Source organism: Vicugna pacos, chromosome 31, assembly GCF_048564905.1.
Source record: "Vicugna pacos chromosome 31, VicPac4, whole genome shotgun sequence".
In the NCBI taxonomy this organism is placed as follows: domain Eukaryota; kingdom Metazoa; phylum Chordata; class Mammalia; order Artiodactyla; family Camelidae; genus Vicugna; species Vicugna pacos.
The window spans coordinates 5,166,860-5,190,094 of NC_133017.1; the positions used below are offsets into that span (position 1 = coordinate 5,166,860).

Here is a 23,235-nt window from a genome sequence, read left to right on the forward strand (position 1 = left end):
CTAACAACCACACCTCGTGGCTGCTCTCTCTGCTGAGGGAGACAGCCCACACTCTGTCTGTGGAGTGTGTATCTACTTTTCCTTTAAACTGGAGCACCCAACCCTCACGCCTCATGGCCTTTCTGTTGCCTTCTGAAACAGCCCACTCTGTCTGTGGAGTATATATCTCTCTGAATAAATCTACATTTACTGAATTGTGGCTCTCTCTTGGATTCGTTCCTGTGCAAACCAAGGACCCACACATCACGAGGTGCATCTCAGGGACCCAAATAAGACCTGGGATACGGCCATCCTCTCCCCCACATTTTCCTGTATCATACATTCCTTCCCAAAGGATCTCACCTTGTGCACTCCAAAGTAGACGGCACTCATGTGTCCTGACGTGGATCTGCTTCTGCGTTTATCATTTCTTATGTCAACTAGAACGTCATCTTCATGAGGACAGGGATTTGATTCTGTTCACAATGGAAGCACCAGCACATGACAGGTGCAGAAGAAGTATTAGCTGAATGAATGAGCTGTGGGAAGTCCTGGGAATTCAACCTGGAACTCCTAGCCACTTGGGCCCCAGCTCACTCCAGTTGCTCCCTCCTACTCATGGCTGACCTCTTGCCACCACTCTCTGCTCTGCCATCACCTGAGCCTGGATGAGCTGAGATGAGCACACACCACGGAGAGCATGGTGAATGGTTCACGTCGTTGCAACACACTCGCCCTCTGACTGCCAGGGGTTACTTAGGATGGACAAACTGAAGGGAGCACCATGTGCACCGCCCTAACCTACAACTCACTTGAAGCACCAGGAATGCACACATGGGAAGCGCAGGCCCTTTCCAACCTAAGGAGAGGGACTATGGGTGAGAAGAGGGTCTCTGTCAACTAACAGTCTCTTTACAAGCCCAGTCTTAGAAAAGCTCTTTAAAGACACTTTTGGTATCTTCCTTGTGTTTCGGTAATCCCTCTAGATTTTGTCATTTTAATCTATGCATCAGAAATACAGATGCTCTTGAAATCTCTATTGATTTTCAATGAAGAAAATCCTCAATTTCCTTCTCTGCTAGGAAAATTACTGCACTTTATATAAAAAAAGGCAGCTTCCTTTCATGAGTTTCTATCTTCAAACACCTAATTTCACAAGAATCAGTGAAGCAGGACATGAAAATCTCGCTGTGCTTTATCACCTACTGGTGGGCAGGAATGAAATGAATGAGTACTGATCTCATGAGATGGGAAGGCTGGGGCTGTCTTATTCCTGCTACAGATGGAAGGGTCCATATCTGTGAAGGGGAGGAAGGACCAAGGATGAGAAACCAACATTTTCTAACCCATTTCTCTTTTTCAGAGTCTCAGACAAAACGCTGTGATTTTATAAACAAAACAAGAACATCTGCACCCTTTTAAAAGCACGCTACAACTTTACTACTACACACGGCACTCTGTCATTGACCTAAAGGCGAATGACAGCCAAGAAATTTGCGGGGATCTTATTCTGTGCTCATCCCTTTTGGTCTTTGGAACCTCAGGAAGTTTGCCTCCTCTCCCTGAGTGTCGTTTTTCTCATCCTTCAAATGGGAGTGTAACAGTCATTCATTTGCTCAGTGTCCATTCGACAACAGGAGACGGCTTATGAAAACAATAATAAAAAAAGCAAAACAGCATTTCTGATCTGTGCTTCTTCCTCCTCCTCCCTGAACATGAACTTACAGGCTAAAATGGCATCTTTCACTAAATCCCGAACGTAAGGAGCAGTTCTGATAAGGAAGTCACAGGACTGCAGGTGTAACCGAGAAATGACCCAGTGAAAAAGAATGAGTTGCCAGCAAATCCTCAAAACCCGTAAGGGTGCAAACCCTGGGAGTTACAGCCATGGGTGGGAGTTCCTTAGTTCCCCATTTCACAAAGCCGAGAACTTTGCAGGGCCCATGAAAGACACAGATAACCCAGTAAAACCACACCATGTTTTGGAGTACACCGGGGCCACATTGCTGCTGACCTGCACTGCTGTGTGTCCCAGAGCAAGAGCCCTCGGCGGGGGTGACTGTGTTTGAGGCTGGACAAGAACTTCCTGTTCTGTCTCTTTTGCTCTCTCTCTTCCTGCAATAAAACAACTGGTAGGACTCTGGTGGGGAGCACTGCACCCACATTCTCTGGGAAACCACACAACAGGCAGCTCTAGCTGATCTGAGAGAGGACACGTCAATGAACATATATACACCAAAGTCAGGCAGAAGGCTGCCTGTGGCCTTGGGAATCCAAACTAGCTTGTCCTGTTAATCAGGATATTACACATCTAAAGAAAGTGTGCACCAGATGAAGACGATGCCTTAGACAGCGTCGGTGGTTATGTCCAGCAGTGTCTAAGGACAAGTCATGCTCTGGTAGATGGGAGCATTTTGGTTGCTTTAAGAGTTTGCTACTGAAGGGCTGGGACATTTCATTGGGACTTGAAACTCCAGACCTCTTTACTCACAAAGGCAGACAAGTAGGTGAGCCAGGTCAGCCTTTATTCCAACTTCCTAACCAAAAGGCTATGAGGTCGAAAATATATTTCTCAGACTCTTCCGCAACAAGGATTCCAGATGTGGCTTTAAAAATTCCCATCAGAGACTGAGATTTGCAAATATTAACTACTATATATAAAAATAGCTAAAAAAACTAAATTTCTTCTGTATAGCACAGGGAACAATATTTAATATCTTATAATAAACTTTAGTAAAAAAATATGAAAAGGAATTCATACATATATATGTGAATATGAAAGACTGGAACATTGTGCTGTACATCAGAATTTGACACATTGTAACTGACTATACTTCAATTAAAATATATATATATATATATATATATATAATGCCCATCAGCAGCATCTGAGTGTCACTGAAAGAAGAAACCCAGATGAATGGACGCTGAGGTGGTTGGATGAGCTACGTTATTTTGCTGGGGTGGATGCAGCCTGCATGGCAGAGATCTAGAAGGAATGCTCACAACAGCCACTCACTGATCTGAAAGTGAGTTAGGTTAACAGCTTTCTGAAATCCTCACTGCCCCTCCTGATGAGCCAAGTGTCTGGCGTTTCTCTGGAAATCACTAGGCGCAGTCTGGAACTCAAAGGTAAAAATTAAAAACTGCAGTCAGGTAGCAAAGAGACTGGCAGGACGCGTTGGACAAAAGTAGGTCAGAATCAACAAGGAATGGGGAGGGGATAGAATGTGTTGAGGACCCTGAATTCAGGGGTGGATTGTCTATGTTGAGGACTCTGAGTCAGTATGAGTAGATGGATTTGTGTGGACTATGGACTAAAATGGTGGCCATTGTTCAGATAAGTGTGATTTGGAGTATATTTATTTGAGGAGGGTTTTTTTTTTTCCCCTTCAACATTGATCATTTCTAGGGAGCAGAATAATACTCTGCCACACAACCTCTAAGTGCAAAAGAGATGCTATGGGATGATGGTGGTATGAAAAATTTCAGTACTGCAATTTCAAGCTTTCCTTAATGAGGTGCACAGCAGTAGGTACTTAAAATAAAATAAGGTACTTATATTAAAGACATCATCATATGTACATATCCTTTAAGATACACATATGGTGCTATAAGTGGGCCTGAAATGTGTTCTGCATTCTAAAATCCGATGAAATAAAATCAGTAGTTCAATATGCCTGTCGGCTCTAAAAACATGATGTAGCTCATGATCACAGAAAGCAAGATCAGCTAGGGAATTTGAGATTTGTCGTTTCCAGTGTCAAAGTTAATATTTTTTGCTTTACTTAAAAAGCATTTTTTTAATTAGGTCTGTCAGCATCCATTGGTATACGGGGTTCAGTAGATGTGTTCAGATATTCCAGACAGTGAATCAGAGCAAAGACTGAGGTTTAGACAGTAGTTAAATGCCTCACCCGTGTGATCAGCATCCACAAACTGCTTTACTGAAAATCCTTAAAAGTGAGAACTTCATTAAAGCAACGATAAGTGAGGGGAAAAAATAGCTACAGACTAGTGGAAGTTTTATAACGTGTAAAAATGACAAAAGGCTATTCATGAGCATATTTTTAAAAACCCCTACACTTTAATAAGAAAAACAACAATCTGACAACAGGTTGTACACTGCTGTAGGAGAATCCATGCAGATGGACTCTTATGTGAATGGGGCTGGAGCTGTAGAATTAGTTAGTCTTGCAAGTAACTCAGTTAAACACAAATGCAAATGGGATACACTTCTAGAATATCTGAGGAAATATCTTGGAAAACTTACTCCTCTATGAAGCAATGACAATGGCAAAATTTCTCAAAATTAACCTCTGTAGAACTCTGGAAATTAAACCAAGACTTCCAGCAATCCGGGGAGTCTTTATTTGAGAAAGAAAAACAGCTAAATCTCCATAAATATAGTGAGTTTTGAGGCATTGTAACTTGATCTACCCCATCCCTGTATCCTCACCTAAATGGTGGCCTTTATAAGCAATAGTCTCACAATCAAGGTAGGGGCAGAAGTGATTTAAAGTTACCCAAAAAATCCGCCCCCAGAGAGCTGTCACTATGTGACCTGTCACAAACTCATGCTGTGCAAACAGCCTGTCCCCAGAGTGTGTGTGGGAAAAAATCAGCAGTGAGTATCTAACATTACAACTGCCTGAGGCAGTGGGACCAGTAGAGGCTAACTAGTTGCTGACTAGGAAACTTAGAAGGCAAAATTGAGTAATGAGAAGTTCTGGGGGTGAAGGTAGGGTTAAAAAGCTCCAAAAAATTCTGAGAATTGTAGAAGGCAATATACATGTGTGGCACATGGCAAGGAAAGATCTGAGAAAATCCTAAGCCTTCAACACTGGCTGAACTTGAGGTTCTGCATAAGCAAGAACTAAAGGCTACGGAAGAGCTGCTGACTGCATGCTGGTGCTGAGGGCATCCCTCAGCATGCGGACACACAGCCACCTGGCAACAGCTCAAACGATTGGCTCCAGGCATTGAAAGAAATCACTGTCCAATTATTACTACAGTGATGACAACTAGGCTTTCTTCACACACACTGATCTCATGGTCATGCATGATAAAGAAAACAGACTTTAAAGAATTTGTTCAGGAAAGTAACTAAATAAATAGCTGCAGCAGCAATGACAATGGAAGCAACAATAAACCCTTGAGATGAGGAAAATCTGGCTTTCAGATCTGCCACATTGTAATATTTTAAATGTCCAGTTTTCAACAGAAAATTAGAAGATGTACAAAGAAACAGAAAAGTTTGGTCATAACAGATGGGGAAAAAGTAGTCAATAGAAACTCCCTGAGGTAGCCCAGACACTGGACTTACTAGACAAAGATATAAATAAGCAATTACACACATGTTCAAAATACTAACAGAAACCATGCCTAAAGGATTAAATTATGTGCACATCTCATTGTACAGAGAATATCAATAAATAAAATTTATAATAAAAACCAACTAGAAATTCTAGAGATACAAATATGACTAAAATAAAAACTTCAATAAGAGGTTTCTCTGTAGATATGAACTTGTTGGAGAAAAAGTCAGTTAAATTAAAACTACTGAAATTATCCAGTCTGTGGAACAGAAAGAAAAAGGAATAAAAAAAAATAGAACACTGTGTCAGAGATAGGTGGGACACCATCAACAATATCAATACACACATAATGGGAGCGCCAGAAGGAGGGAGAGAAAAAAAGGGGCAGAAAGAATATATAAAGAAATAATGGCTGAAAACTTCCCAAATTTGATGACAGCATTAATTTGTACATCCCAGCAGTTCAACAAACTCCAAGTGCTATAAACGTAGAGACATCTAAAATAGGCACATCAGACTCAGTGTGTCAAAAGACAAGAATAAAGTATCTTGACAGCTGAAAGAGAAAAGTGGTTCAACATATAGAAAGGCTCCTCAGTAAGACAGTTGATTTCTCATCAAAAACCATGGAGACCAGAAGGCAGTGGATGGTATCGTCAAAGAGATAAAAGGAAAAGACTGTCACCAAGTATTTTATAGCCAGCAAAATGATTCTTTAAAAAAAATTAAAGGAGAAATTAAGACACTCCTACAAAGACAAAATCTGAAAGAATTCATTGCTAGCAGGCCTGCCCTACAAGAAATACTAAGGATAGTCCAGCAGGTGTAAATGAAAGGACACTTGCCTGAAAAATAAAGAGCACTACTACATGAGTAAAAAAATAAAACAGTATAAATCGAGTATTACATGTAAATGTTTTGTTCTATTTGATGTAAAGGACAACTGCATAAAACAATACTTATGAAACTGTGTAGATGAGCTTATAAATGCATAAAGGTGCAATTTGTATGACAGTGACAGCATGAGGAGGGGGAGGGAAAAGACTGATACCAAAGCAAAGTTTTTGTGTACTGTTGAAATTAAGTTGGTATTCATGTCAACTAGATTGCTTTAAAACAAGATGTAAATTATAATCTCCAGGGCAATGGAAGAGAAGGAGGAGGAGGAAGAGGAGGAGGAGAAGAAAAAGATAAAATAAACAAATTAAAATGACACACTTGAAAATGCTTACTTTGTACAAAAATGTGTAGTAATAGAGGAATGGGAAAAAAAGACATATAGAAAGTAGACAGCAGTTGTAACTTCAATCTGATAAGAAATTACATTAATGTAAATGAATTAAACATTCTAATCAAAATACTAAAGGCAGAAATAAATGGAATAGACAATAGATGAACAATAGAGAATAATCAACAAAAGGAATAGTTGGTTCTTTGAAAAGTTCAATAAAATTGACAAATTTTATCTAGTACTGAAAAAAAAAGAGAGAAGATTCAAATTACTAAAATGAGAAATGAAAGGAAGGATGTCACTACTGCCCTTACAAAAATAACAAGGAATGTAAGGGAATACCATGGATAATTATATAGCCAATACATGAGATAATGTAGATGAAATGGATAAATTCCTAGAAGGACATAAATGACTGAAGCTAATTCAAGGAGAAATAGAAAACTCAAATAATCCTACAGTAAGTAGTAACTGAAATAGCAATCCAAAACTTTCACACAAAGAAATGCTAGGCCCGTATGGCTTTGTTGGTGAATTCCATCAATTACTTAAAGAAAAAACAAAAACAAAAACAAAAACAAACAAAAAATGCTTCACAAATTCGTCTGAAAATAAAAAGGTGGGCACACTTCCCAATTCATTCAATGAGACTAGTATCACACTGATACGAAAACCAGACAAAGGGATCACAAGAAAACTAAAGACTATCTCTTATGAATATAAATGCAAAAAATCCTCAACAGAATACAAGCAAATCCAAAACAGTAACATATAAAATAGACCACCATTAAGTGGGATGTATCCAGGTATGCAAAGGCAGTACAACATACAAAAGTCAATTCATGTAATACACCATATTAATAGAATAATGGATAAAAACTAGGAATAGAACTTCCTCAACTTGACAGAGAACATCTATGAAAAACCTGAAGCAAAGATCATACATAATGAAGAAGCACTGAATTATTCCCTCCCAAAATCAACATTGTACTAGAGGTTCTAGTCAAATCAATCAGACAAAGAAAATAAAGCCTCTAGATTAGAAAGAAAGAAATAAAACTGTTTTGATTCCAGATGACATGATATTATATATTGAAATCACAAGGAATCCACAAAGGAAAAATAGAAAAGAAAAAAAATCCTCTTAGAATTAATAACCCAGTCTGACCAAAATTGTAAGGCACAGATGAATATATGAAAAGTAATTACATTTCTATTCAACAGCAGTGAATAATCTAAAAATAAAATGAAGGAAACCTTTTCATTTACAATAGCATCAAAACGAATAAAATAATTAGTAATATTAAGAAAAAATATGTGGAATACTGAGAAAAATATCTGAACCTTGTATATTGAAAACTAAAATACTACTGATAGAAGTTAAAAATGACCTAAAATAAATGGAAAGCTCTTCTGTGTTCATGGATCAGAAGCCTTATTATTGTTAGGATGGCCATTGTCCTCAAAATGACCTATATATTCAATGCAGCTCTGGCTTTTTGGCAGAAATGAACAAGCTGATCCTAAAACTAATATGTAAATGCAAGATACCCAAAACAGTCAAAACAATCTTGAAAAATAACAAAGTTTTGAAGTTTCCAAATTCAAAACTCACTAACAAAACTGTGATCCATACAGTGTGGTACTTGCAGAAAGGACAGAAAAATAGATTGAGAGAAAAGAACTAAGAGACCATAAACAAAGTCTTACATGCAGCCATTTAATTTTTGACAAAGGTGCCATGACAATCCAATGGGGAAAAATAATCTTTACAAAAATGATGCTGGGACACCTGTACATACACCTGGAAAGAAAGAAAACTGAACTTTTATCTTAACACCATTTATGGAAATTAACTCAAAATAAATCACAGACCTGAAACTATAAAACATTTAGAAAATGAACAATGAGGAAATCTTCAGGACTTTGGATTACAAATACTTGTAATATATGACACCAAAAGCACAAACAACAAAAGAAAAAAATCAAGTAAACTGGACTTCAGTGAAATTAAAAACTTCTGTGCTTCAAAGGACTTCATCAAGAAAGTAAGAAGACAATCCACAGGATGGATGAAAATATTTCCAAAATTTTCCCTGATAAGGGACTTTTATCCAGAATAGACAAAGAAGACTTAAAACATGACAATACAAAGACAAATGTAATTAAAATGGGCAAAGAATTTGAATATATGTTTCTCCAAAGAAGACATACGAATGGGAACTAAGCACATAAAAAGATGTTCAACATCAGTAGGCATTAGGGAAACAGAAATCAAAATCACAATGACATACCACTTCATACCAACTAGGATGACAAATATATATGATATATGATATATAAATATGAATCTATAAACCCAGTAATAAAAAGTGTAGATGAGGATTTGGAGAAACTGGACTCCTCATACATTACTTCTGGACATATACAATGCTTCAGTCACTTTAAAAGCTATATTAGCAATTCCTCAAAATGTTAAAAGCAGAATACATCCCAGCAATTCCATTTTTTGATATATCCTGAAGAGAAGTGAAAATATGTGTTCACACAAAAACTTGTCCATGAGCATTTACAGCAGAATTATTCAGCATCAACTGATGGATGGAATAAGCAATGTGGTGTATTTATAACTACGGCATATTATTTGAATACAAAAAGGAATTTGGGTATTGATATATGCTACACTGTGGATGAGCCTTGACAACGTCACACTAAATGAAAGACAATAATCAAAAAAGGCAGCATACTGTATGGTTCTACTTATATGAAATGCCTAGAACAGGCAAACCTGTAGAGGCAGAAAGTAGAGTGGTGGCTGTTGAGGGCTAAGGGAAAGGAAGGTTAGGGACTGACTTACTAAAGGGTACTGGTTCCTTTTGGGGGTGATGGCTACACAACCCTGAAATGTACATAAAACCCTAATGCACACTTTCAAAGGCTGCATTTTACGGTATGTGAATTATATCTCCATAAACCTGTTATTCTTGAAGCTGAGCCCACCTATGGAGCAACTGACACAGCACTGACTGTGGCATCCGAACGGGGAGTAACCCACCCGCCCACCGCGAAGGAGAGCAGCACCTGACCCAGTGTTGGAGGGGTGCAGTCTTCTTGCCAATGGACACTGTGAGCAGCACAGATGAGGGGGCCAACAGAGCAAGCTGAGTTCATGAAACAGGGAGAAGACACAAAGACCTCTCAATAAAACCATTAAGAGCGTTCAGTCTCTAGGAGAACACATCTTTGTTTTTAAAATCTTTTTATACCTGTTTTATTTTCTATTAGCTTTTTAATCTTTACTTTTTAAACAGTTCTATATGTTTACAATTCTCATTTCATTTTTAATTCTCTTGGATTTGATCTGTTATTGATTATTCACAGGTTTTAAATATTGTGTTTTGAGTTTTTTCTTCTTTGCATTAAGGTTTTAAAAAGACATCTCAACTCGATTCCTATTCTTCTTCAACTTGCTCTTCTATTATTGATTATACACTGTTTTCAAACCTTCTTTTCCTCCATTCTTTTAAAATTCTATTTCTCTCTCTCATTTTTAAGTTTTATTCCAGCATAGGCCTTAGATAGATAAAGAAATAAACCCCTTTAAGGGCCACAATAGATAACTGATACTCCTTAAGCCACAGTGCCAGAGAGATATGAGCAGTTGAAGAAGCAGAGAAAGTATTCCCAATTAAAAGAGAAAGAGAAATCCCCTGAAAGAATGATCAATGAAATAGATATTAATGGCCTATTAGATCAAGATTTCTAAAAAGAAGTGATCGAATTACTGAAGGAACTAAAAGAGATAGTATTTAGAGACATAAAATATGTCAAAAACAAAATAGTAGCTATAAAGAAGAGCCAAGTAGAATTGGTAAATTCATTGGCTGAAATGAGATCTGACCTAAAGGCAGTACAACTCAGGCTAGATAATGCAGAGGAACGAATAAGTGACCTAGAAGACAGGACAACAGAAAGCACACAATCAGAACAGTTGAGAGAAAAAAATAAAAAACCATGAAAACAATATATGGAACCTATGGGATAATATAAAGCATGCCAATCTATGCATCATAAGAGTTCCAGAAGGGGAAGAAAGAACAAAGGGGATGGAGAAGGTATTTAAAGAAATCATAACTGAAAAATTCCCAAACATAAAGAAAGAATCAGACACCCAAGTACAGGAGGCTCAGAGGTTCCCAAACAGGAAAAGCCTAAAGAGACACACACCAAGACATAACAAAATCAAGATGGCCAGACTGAAGGATAAAGAAATGATCCTAAAGGCAGCAAGAGAAAAACAAAGAGTGAGTTACAAGAGATGGCTCTCAGCTGATTTCTCTACAGAAACACTGTAGGCCAGAAGGGAGTGGAAAGATATATACAAAGTCCTGAATGAAAAAACAGATGCAGCCTAGGATACTTTCTGCAGCAAGGCTATCCTTTAGAACAGAGGGAGAGGTAATGAATTTCACAGAGAAGAAAAACTAAAAGACTTTAGCAACACTAAACCCATGATAAAAGAAATATTGTAAGGTACACTCTAAATAAAAAAGAAGCAGGATGATACAGAAATGAGAGCTCATAACTGGAAAGGTGATAACTACCATGAATTACAAATAGAATGAACATGAAATTGTAAAAGAAGACATCTAAATCATTGAGTGGGAGAGGGAAGCAAGAAAATATAGAGTATTTTTTCTTTCTTCTTTTTTCTTAAATTTTTCGTTCTAGGTAGGATGGGTTAGAGATTGCTTTACTATCTGTTTAGTACACAAAGTTACAGTAATTGCTTAACAGGCTTACAAAAAAGTGCAACCACAAGCCAAAAACTTACAAGTGAGTAACAAAAACTAAATACAATCCAAGATAACAGAAAGGAAAATTACCATACCACAAAAGGAAGAAGAAAGGAACAAAGAAGAAATATGAAATCAACTGCAAATAAAAGTTCAAATAGCAATAAACACTCATTTATCATTAATTACTCTAAATGATAATGGACTAAATGCTCCAGTCAAAAGACAGAGTGGCAGACTGGATAATAAAGCAAAAAACTTCAATAAACTGCATACAAGAGACACATTTTAGGGAGAAGGACACATATAGATTGAGAGTGAATGGACGGAAAAGGATATTCCATGCAAATGGAAACTCCAAAAAAGCAGGTATAGCAGTTCTGATTTCAGACAAAATAGACTTTAAAACAAGGGCCATAAAGAAAGATAAATAAAGGCATTTTATAATGATTAAAGGAGCAATACAAGATGAGGATATTACAATCATTAATATATATGCATCCAACATGAGCACCTAAGTACATAAAACAACTACTAACAGAGATAAATGGGGAAATTGATGGGAATACAATCATTGTCAGAAGTTTTAACACCACATTAACATCACTAGACAGATCTTCCACACAAAAAATAAATAAGGCAACAGAGAAATTAAATGATACAATAGAAAAATTAGATTTAGTGGATATTTTCAGAGCATTACAACCCCCCAGAATAGGATATACATTCTTTTCAAGTGTGCGTGGAACATTTTCTAGGATTCATCATGTACTTGGTCACAAAAGAAGCCTCAAAAATTTTAAGAAGATAGAAATTATCTCAAGTATCCTTACTGACCACAATGCCATTGAAACTAGAAATCTCTTCAGAGAAACAAAGCATAAAATAAAGGAAAGCATAGAGATTAAACAACATGCTATTAAAAAAAAATGGGTCAAGGATGAAATCAAAGTTGAAATTAAGGAATACATTGAGACAAATGAAAATGAAAACAACCACAAAAAACTTATGGGACAAAGCAAAAGCAGTGCTAAGAGGAAAGTTTAGGGCGATACAGGCCTTCCTCAAAAATGAAGAACAATTTCAAAAAAACAATCTAACCCACCAGTTAAAAGAACTAGATACTGAAGAGTAAAAACACCCAAAAAGTCAGCAGAAGGAAGGAAATAATTAAGATCTGGGAGGAAATAAATAAAATAGAGATTAAAGAAATAGAGAAAATAATCAATCAAACCAAAAGCAATTTTTTGAAAGAGTAAATAAAATCGAGAACCTCTGGCCAAACTCACAAAGAAGAAAAAAGAGAGAGCACAAATTTGCAAAATAAGAAAGGAAAATGGAGAAATTACAACAAATAACATAGAAATATAGACTATCATATGAGATTATCATTAAAAACTACATAAAAAAAGGGATAACCTAGAGGAGATAGACACGTTTCTGGAAACATACAGTCCACTAAAACTGAATCAAGAAGAAACTGACCACTTGAACAAAATGACCACTAGGAATGAAATCGAATTAACAATAAAAAAAATCCCTACAAATAAAATCCAGAACTGGACAGCTTCACCAGGGAATTCTACCACACATACAAAGAAGTACTCATACCAGGCCTTCTCAAACTCTTCCAGAAGATTGAAAAGAAGGAATATTCCCAAACTCATTCTATGAAGCCACAATCACCCTGATACCAAAACCAGGCAAAGACACCACCAAAAAAGAGAATTACAGAACAATATCACTGATGAACACAGATGCAAAAAAAGTCCTTACCAAAATACTAGCAAATAGAATTCTACAGCACATAAAAAAGATTATACAACATGCTCAAATGGGGTTCATCTCAGGGACACAAGGGTGGTTCAACATATGCAAATCAATCAATGTAATACTTCACATCAACAAGAGAAAGGACTAAAACCACATGATCATCTCAATAGATGCATAAAAGCTTTTGATAAAATTCAACACCCATTTATGATAAAAATTCTCACCAAAGTGGGTATTGAGGGAACATAACTCAACATCATGAAAGCTATATATGACAAACCTACAGCCAGCATAGCACTGAACGGTGAAAACCTCAAAAGCTTCTCACTAAATTCTGGGACAAGACAAGGATGCCACTATCACCACTCTTATTCAACATAGACTTGGAAGTCCTGACCATAGCAATCAGGCAAGTAAGAGAAGTAAAAGGGGTCTAAATTGGAAAAGAAGAGGTAAACGTGTCACTATATGCAGATAACATGACACTATATATAGAAAACCCTAAAAGGTCCACACCAAAACTACTAGAGCTGATCGAAGAATTTAGCAAGGTAGCAGGTTACAAGATTAATGTTCAAAAATCAGTTGCATTTCTTTACACTAATGATGAATCAACAGAAAAAGGAAGTAAAGAAATAAAACACTTTAAAATAGCACCCAAAGTAATAAAATTTCTAGGAATAAATCTAACCACAGAGGTGAGAGAATTTTACACAGAAAACTATAAACCATTGGCGAAGGTAATTGAAGAAGACTTTAAAAAATGGAAAGGTATCCCAAGCTCTTGGATTGCAAGAATCAATATTGTTAAAATGGTCACACTGCCCAGGGCAATATACAGATTTAATGCAATCCCTGTAAAATTACCCAAGACATATTTCATAGAACTAGAACAAATCACAATAAAATTTATATGGAACCATCAAAGACATAGAAATTCCAGGGTATTACTGAAGAAAAAAAAGAAAGAGCCTGGAGGAATAACTCTCCCAGACTTCAGACAATACTATAGAGTTACAGTCATCAAGACAGCATGGTATTGGTACAAAAACATACATATAGACCAATGGAACAGAATAGAGAGCCCAGAAATGAACCCAGAAACTTTTGGTCAACTAATCTTCGACAAAGGAGGCAAGAATATACAATGGAATAAAGACAGTCTCTTCAGCAAGATAAACATAAGACAAGATACAATAAACCTCCTAGAAGAAAATACAGGCAAAATATCTGACATACATCTCAGAAATGTTCCCTTAGGGCAGTCTACCCAAGCAATAGAAATAAAAGCAAGAATAAACAAATGGGACCTAAAGAAACTTACAAGATTCTGCACAGCAAAGGACACCATATGTAAAAAAAAGACAACCTACAGAATGGGAGAATATTTTTGCAAATGAAACTGACAAAGGCTTGATCTCCAGAATATATAAGCAGCTCAAATGACTTAATAAGAAACAACCAAATAACCTAAACCAAAAATGGGCAGAAGACCTAAACAAGCAATTCTCCAAGGAAGACATACAAATGATCAATGGGCACATGAAAAAATGCTCAATGTCACTAATTATCAGAGAAATGCCAATCAAAACTACAATGAGGTATCACCTCAAACCAGTCATAATGGCCATCATTCAAAAATCCACAAATGACAAATGCCAGAGAGGCTGTGGAGAAAGGGGAACCTCCTACACTTCTGGTGGGAATGCAGTGTGGTGCAGCCACTGTGGAAAACAGTATTGAGTTCCCTCAAATGTCTAGGAATAGACTTGCCATATGACCCAGGAATCCTGCTCCTGGGCATGTATCCTGAAGGAACCCTACTTCAGGATGACACCTGCATCCCAATGTTCATAGCAGCACTATTTACAGTAGCCAAGACATGGATACAGCCTAAATGTCCATCAGCAGATGACTGGCTAAAGAAGTGGTATATTTATACAATGGAATACTACTCGGCCATAAAAACTGACAATTTAGGGCCATTTGCAGCAACATGGATGCTCCTGGAGAATGTCATTCTAAGTTAAGTAAGAACGGTAACAAGGAATAAAGACAATTACCCACAGGTACAGTTATTTTGATTAAAATATCCACACAGAAAGCAAGTCACCCCCACGACTGCTGCCAGGAGGAGCATCTGAGTGTAATAGCCCAGCCAAGCAAAGTAGATTCTGAACTTCTCTCCTTAGAATTTCCTGCAGAAAGACAGAAGGAAATTTCAGAAGACACAAATAATCACTCTGTAGCTTCATCCTCATGTTAATTTATTTTTTTCTTTTTTCGGGGGCATAACTAGGTTTATTTATTTGTTTTTAAATGGAGGCATTGGGGATTGAACCCAGGACTTCATGCATGCTAGACATGCACTCTACCACTGAGCTATACCCTCCCTCCATCATATTAATTTCTGATTCTAAATCAAGGGGGCTTTAAGTTTAATCCTCCGACTCAATTCACTCTTAAAACATATGCGTTTTCATAGCAGCCCCCAAATTCTACCGTGAAATAAGAAGTGTTTTATGTATCATAGAAGTACAGATCACTGGCTCACCTGCTGAAGAGAGATAAATGAGAACAGAGCAAAGGAGAGGACGAGGCTGACTCCAGAGCAGATGCAGGGGATCATCACCACTCACTGGACAGTCTGGCACATTCAACAAATCCCCCCAAAAATCATTCTTAACAGGCTTGACACAAGTGGACATCAACAAGTGGCTCAGTCATCTGCTCCTGCCTTATCTCGGGAATGTCCCTGGAGCAAATACATCGTAAACCACAGATAATAAGGAAATGGCTGATAATGATAACAACTGGGAGTGCAATGTCTGTCTGACAAAATATTTATAAAACTCATTGTGGGAATGGGAGAGGGCAGGAGGGATGTGACTGAGGAAGGCACTGCCTTGTATTCTTTGTATCTAGCACGTCTGTTGTTCCTAGGTTTTAAAACCTCTTCTCAGTTAACCTGGAGTAGATGGAACAGGCCAGGGAGGCAAGATTAGAAGAAAGGAGGCAGGGCATTAAGTGGTGCCAGGCTGATCCTAAAAGGGAGACCGACACAGACAGGCAGACACAGAGAGTTTAGGGATGAGGCGGAACAATGAGACGGCGGCTCAGGTGTGTCTTGCTGTTGCTGAACCTTCCCTCAACTGGCTCACTGATGACTCGGCAGTGCTGGGTAAAACCTGTGGATTTCCTCAGCTCTGAGTTCTCTCTGAGGCTTCCGGCTCAGTCTGGAGCTGAGATGAGTTCCGTGGGCTTAGCCTAGGGGGGACTCAGCTCCGAGAATAGCCTGGAATCCTGGAAAACTTCACGCAGGAACCCCGGAGGCTGGACCAGCACTCACAGGGCTGCTGTGAGACCAGCTCCATAGTCAGAGCCCTGGGCATGGACCATTCCATGGGGAAAAGGGCTGAGCCCGATGCCAAATCAGATAGGAGCGAAAAAGTGTGTTCATTCTCATGTGACTGGGCTTTGTGGCCTGGCTCACGGGTGGCAGGCTCAGGATGGTGTCTGGCAGAGAAAACCCTGGCAATGGGTTTGAGATGTCTTGGACTCTTTCTTGTTAAGCTTTTTGTAATACATTCTTATCAACTATCCATCCTGAAAATGCCAAATTCAAAACTGAAAGAATGTTAGAAGTTGCCTGCTCTAACTGCCCAATGGTAAACACACCCTGCTACAGTTAGAGAGCTGGTCAGGCAGCCTCTGCCTGGATATTTACAGTGACGGGGAGTTCATTACTTCCAAAGGTTACAAGTCGGCAGGAAGGTCAGACAGAATTTTTGAACCTTAAACAGATATCTGCCTCCTAGTCCTTGCTGAAAGGCAAGGAATAATGAGGATCCCTTCAAATGTAGTTTTGCCTGATTGTTATCTCTGTCTGTCAAAAGCACCCCAATTTTTTTTTTCAAAATTCAGCTTTGATTTCTTTTTATCAAAGTAATGCCATACATTTAATAAAGAGTCAAACAGTTCTCGAACACCGATTGTAAAAAGGAGCAGTTCCCATCAACCACCCCATTTCCTGGCCAGAAACAACCACGTTCAGCTCCTACTGCTGACTCTTGGAATACTTACTCCCTTTCTCTGACTAATATCCTTGTAACACAGCCTACTGACTTTTTCAGCTTTATGTATCACCTATTTAACTTTCTATTTTGGAAAATGAGGATTCAGCTCTCTTTCAAACCCCATCTCATCTACACACCCAAACCTTCATTCTTCCAACCTTTTGATACAATTACATTATAATTTTCATCAGCTCAGTATCCTTGATTTACATTATTATTACTCTGTACAGACTATTCAAAGCTGTAGCAATTTGTGCTAGTCTTACCTTTTCTTCCCTACTTCGTTTTCCTGGAGTTAATAATTGTCTTGGTTTTTCATAGCTTAGATTTCTGTGCACTTAATAATTCAACCTCAGACCTTCTCTTAACGAACAACTTTCACAATACTTTCCAATACATTGTCTACAAATTTCATCTCCTTGAATAAATCTCTTCAGATCTCCTTCCACATGGATTAAGGACATGCTAGTCTTGTCACAGAGCTCATGGGGCCACTAGTGGGAAGTAACATGGGAATACATGGACCAGGATCAGGGAAAAGATCAACATAATTGCCTTAGCAATACATACTTAAAATAGTAGGAAAATTGTTTTCTTTACAAACACAAACACACACACAAACCCCAAAAGCCCATAAAGAATGATTAAAGAGTGGTCAAACCCATTGCCCTGCCTTCAAATTCTGTATAACATAAAACAAAAATAACAGAAGGAAGATATCATATAAATATGAATCTCAAGGGGGATTGGGTACACTCAGTGGCAGAGTGTGTGCTCAGCATGCTTAAGGTCCTAGATTCAATCTTCAGTACCTCCATTAGAAAAAAAAATTAAAAAGAAAAAAAAATTATCAATTTTAAATATTTACATATTAACAAATATCCTCCTTTAAAACTGTGTTCTAAAGGATAACCCGGGTTAAGGAGAAAGTACCTCTTCATGACTGTGATCCTGCTGATAATTGAGGGAGGAAATTAGAGTATGACCACATGAAATAAAATTCCTTATGAAATAATGATCCCGGGTGACAATCATTATTGGCTGCTGTCATCACAAAAAAGAGAGTCGAATGTAATATTATGTACCTTATGACAGGAGTACAAAACTTCACATAACAATTATTTTTGCACAAAGTTGAACCTCAATCAGATCAAGCTTTTAGGGGAGGATTAAATCACTTAGCTAAAGCCAATACATAGAATGGAGAAACAAGTCTAACACCATAGGGGAGAATGAAATCAGCCAAACAGGAAATAGAGAAACCCTTCAGCAATTTCAAGGAAAATGAGAAACAGGAAAATTATAGATTAGAACGCACTTGAGAGATATGCTAGCTGCAATGTCTGAATCTTGTCTGGATCTTGATTTCAACCCCAAAACTACTTAAAAGTGTATTTTTGTGACAAGCAGGGAATTATTTTGTAACCCTAAAAAAAAGGAATATTCCAATTTTATTTGAAAGAGACCTTGTCATTTCACTAATGAAAGGTTAAGCTATGTAGGATTGTCTTCAAAATGACCCCATAGTGGGGGAGGGGAGGAGATGGAGATGAAAGATGCAACAACAGTGACTCTGAGTTTATAATTCTGGAGCTGGGTGACTGATAACAACCAGGCAGGCTGGCTGTACTGTTCTCTCTATTTCTGTACATGTTTGAATCTTTCCATAAAATGTGAAACAACAAATAGACTTCAGTGTTTTAAAATCCTCACTTTGAAGGTTAAGAGGTTTGCCCAAGTAGGTGGGCACCTGCATGGGGCACTGAGATAAGAAAGAACAGACACCTGGCTCCAGACCGACCTGGGGCTACCTTGACCCTCCTCTTCTCCTAACCATCCACAGCCAGCCCATAACTGCATCCCGTCAGCCCCACTCCCCAAATGCATTCCTCATTGGCTCCCACCATCTCTCAACTGGCCCAATCCAAGAGCCTCCTACCTGGCCTCCCTGCTTCCTGGGTCCCTGCCATACATTCTCCACATTATCTTTGCAAAATGTGAGTGAGAGAAAATTACTTAAGTGCTTAAGCTATCATGACTGCTTCTCACTGCGCTTAGAGTCTACACTCCTTTCCGTGCTCCTGATGCCCTTCTAAACCTCGCGTCTCATCACTCTCACCAGCGCTGGCTCCAGTGTCTCCACAAACCTGCTGAGCACATTTGTGCCTCGGGGCCAATGGACAAGCTGCCTCTATTCCATGGGTGACTTTTCCCAGATCTTCAAATTCCAGCCTCCTTATCGCCATCTCAGCTCACATGTAACCTACTCAAAGATAGCTTTCTTAACTCACTTCCCCCCAAGTCTCCCATCTCAACACTGTGTTATTTCTTCATTTCAATCTGACATTGTTTCCTTATTTGCACGATTATTTTTGTTTTCTCGGTTGTCCTTGGCCTCCATCCCCCCAGCAGCCTTGCCCAAACAGCATAAGCCCCCGGGGAGCAGCCGGCGCTGGTGCTCTGAGAAGACACATGCTGAGCGTGACATTACAATCACGTGGTGTAGTGAAACGGTGTCGAACAGCAGATACAGAAAAGCAGTGAGAATTTCTCTCTTATTTTATAATTTAAATGAAATATAACATTTACTCCTATGTAATGAAGAATTTGGTAGGTCTTTGTTCCCAGTTCCTAGGCAGCAACCGCTAAAGCCTCGAAATTTCCCAAGATAAGAGTGTCTTTGCTATTCATGGTGGAACCTTGGATGGCTTGTGTTCATGAGATGACTCAGGATGGGGACTGGCCAGCCAGAGACACCAACCATGTGATTAGAGGAGTGGGGCTTTGAGCTTTGTGACAAGTGAGTGGCCACCAGGAGAGGAAGGGGCTCAAAATTTAGGGCTAAGGAAAGGTTTGACTTACAGTTAGGGTTTGGGTTAGCCATGTCGGTAGTGACCCAATAAATCATGGCTTTGTAATAAAGCCTGCAGTAAAAACTTGGGGCAACGAAGCTCAGAGCTCCTGTGAGCTTCCTGGTTGGTAACACTCTTGGAGGACTGTCACACTCAGATGCCATGAGGACAACCCTGAGCCCTTCCCACTGGGGTGCTCTCCACAACAGCTCACCTGATGAGACCTAAGGGCTGCTGCTTGTCTGTGCTTCGAGGAGGAGCCCATTCCCTGTACAGAAGGCCCTGATCACTGGGGCAGCTGAGGTCCTCTGACGGAGGCTGAAGTGGCACTGGGAATCAGAAGCAAACAGGTGAGCGTCACTGTCACAAAATGTTCACATGTTCTGTTGATAAAATTTGGTGCTAACACTTCATGGTCATTTGTAAATAAGGGGCCCTCACTTGCCAGGAGGGATGGAGGTACCATATAATTTTTCATAATTCTCACCCAGGATTAATATTAACCCCTTGAGGGTCATTTGCAAACGTGGGTGGAAAGGAACGCTTGGATGTCACAGTCCTGGGACCACCGTGGGTACCTGGTGAGAGCCTTGCAGATGCTTAATGTTCTACAACCGGGCCAGTGTTCCACAGCAAAAATCTAGTCCACCCAAGTGCCCAAACTGCTGCAGTGGAGGGACACCTGATGGTCCAGCCCCCTCTTTGGACACCCGGAGGAACTTGGACCCTGACAGGTTAGGGGCAGGGTCAATTCTAAAACCCAGGCATTTTTGTCCCCACAATTCAGTAGTTATTCGGTGACAGCACATGGAATATAAACAACAAAGTAACTTGACATGATGTTATATATTTAGCTTACTCAAGAAACAAAGTTTAAATCCAGTCATTCTCCTTCCCACCTGACCTACTTTCCTTTGTCTTGTACTAGCACCAGATTATTACCCACCCAGCCTTAACAAGGGTCCTGACTCCACTTACCTCCCTCCCAAACACCACATGAGATGATTCCTCAGCCTGGATGTGGGACCAGCAATTACAAGAAGCTTTAGTGGAAAAGAACTGGTTATGCACAGATACCAACTAAACACTGTAGATTCCTGGTGTCCCACAATAGTAATCATGACAGCTGTTTGCAAGTGTCCCCAAAGTTCATTTAAGACTCTCACTGCTAATTTTGCTGGGACATAAATATGAAACATGTGGACTGCTGGGCTGGACTGCTAAGCTGGGTCTCTAATCCAGGAAGCTCAGTGTCTGCTCCCTGCACCCAGCTCCCTGTTCTGTTCATGCATATGCATCAAGAAGCTGTTTAGTGTCCATTTTAATATCTTAAACAGTGCATTTCAATATTGTCTTCATCCACAAATACGTGTACCACATAGTAGTAATGATCAATCTTAGTATTTGCTTTCTTTGGTCTTAGAGAGTCAGATAAATGGATAGCAAAGATAACAAAGTCATAGAGGGCTATAATATAGTATTTCCTTTATTTCAATGGCAGGATTTATTTAAAGAGCTTAGATATAACATCCTTGCATTTATGGCATCATTAAGCGTCTGAAGCTGTTACATTATAAAAACTTCATTTCTAGCGAGATGTTATCAGTTAGAGAAGAGCTCCTAAATTTGAGGGGTTGCTGTCATCTCAGACAGAGTCCCTAAAAAATGTCAGCAATCTGCAGTATTGCCATCATGACAAGAACCCAGACAGATGAAATTTGGAAAGCCCTGTGGCTTTCTAGTGTACAGACATAAAATGGTATTTCAGAGGGAAAAGCCTGAATTACAGAAAGTGATAAATGAAATGGTCTAACATGCATTTCCCTTTCAAAGAACTAATATGTCTTTTGTCGATAATAACATCTGTCAGTAATTATGAAAAGAGCTGACAGATGCATAGTACTTAATATAAGCCAGGGCAGTTGTATCACTGACACAGATTCATTAATCCCCATAGCACCTCTACGAGGTGGGTACTACAATTATCCCCATTTTATTGGTGAGGAACTTGATAGACACAGAGGGTAAATGACATTTACAAGGTCGACAGCGAGAAACCAACACAGGTGTTCCAGCTTGAGTCTACGCTCTTGGCCACTTCTCTTTTTTTTTTTTCTTTGTTGGTGGGGAGATAATAAGGTAATTCTGGTGGGGGGTGGGGAGGTAATTAGGGTTATATGTCTATTTTAGAGGACGTGATGGGGGCTGAACCCAGGACCTTATGCTTGCTAAGCATGTGCCCCATCACTTGAGCTGTGCCCTCCCCTCTAGAGTCTATGCTCTTAGCTGCTAATCCTCACTGTCCCACATGGTAACTGTGGGGGAAGTACAGTTCATTCATTCACTCGTTAAACTCAGCCTTCCCGGTGCCTGAGATTCAGCAGTGAACAAGACAACATGTTTCCTGCCTTAAATGAGCTTGTCGCCTCCTGATATATTATCTTCATTTTACCCAGGAAGAAACAAGGTCAAGAAGATTAGCCTTTTCCTGTTAACACCGGAGGATACATGAGGTGCTTTATTTCAATTCTGCCATTTGACTTACACCATGGGGAGGGAAAGCTGCCTTGCAAATCCTGGAGCTCACAAACCTGTTAATCCTGAATTTTTTTTAACACTGTCCCTTACTTGATACTTGATCTGAGAAAGGATGAAGTAAACCTAAAAATGTTCTAAGAGAGCTTGTGGCTTATACAAGGTAACTAACCAGCCACTGTTTACTATCCTAACAGGAATCTGTAGGCATATTTCTTTTCTTTCTCTTTTTTCCTTTTTATGGGCAGCTTTTAAAAACCAAATCAAACCAACCAAACCAAATCACTGATAATTCAACAGCAGGTTCTAAATCACCCCCAAGACAGCAGCTAAACTCGGTTTAGACTTACAATGCGGTTTCTGGTGGTTGGATTGAAGAATGTATCTCTATCCTGAATATAAAAGTCTTTCATGGAGCTCTTCTCAAATAGGGCAATGAAAAACTCTTGTTCCGGTTGTTGATACTTTCATCCACTTGGAGGACTTTCATCAAACAGCTGAAGTTATCAAAGGCTGAGGACCGGGTTTTCAAATCATTGGGCTTCAGAGGCAATATTATGTGCAGTATCTCAGCGTATGTACAGAACACCTCCCACAGGGGGTGTACTTTTGCAAATACAAGCTTGTCATCCAAAACCTATATTGGGAGAATGAAAACACAAACCAGGAAAATAT

The 23,235-nt window shown here is 39.0% G+C and overlaps 1 long non-coding RNA gene across 1 annotated transcript in view; it reads right to left on the minus strand.

Moving 5' to 3' along the window:
- Positions 1–23,154, minus strand: part of LOC140690733 (uncharacterized) — a 51,059-nt gene extending 27,905 nt beyond the window's left edge. The window contains exons 1-2 of the long non-coding RNA XR_012066011.1: positions 22,911–23,154; positions 20,240–20,354 (exon numbers count right to left, since the gene is read on the minus strand). This is a non-coding gene — a long non-coding RNA (uncharacterized lncRNA). The remainder of the gene's footprint in view (positions 1–20,239; positions 20,355–22,910) is intronic.
- Between the last annotated feature and the right edge of the window lie 81 nt (positions 23,155–23,235).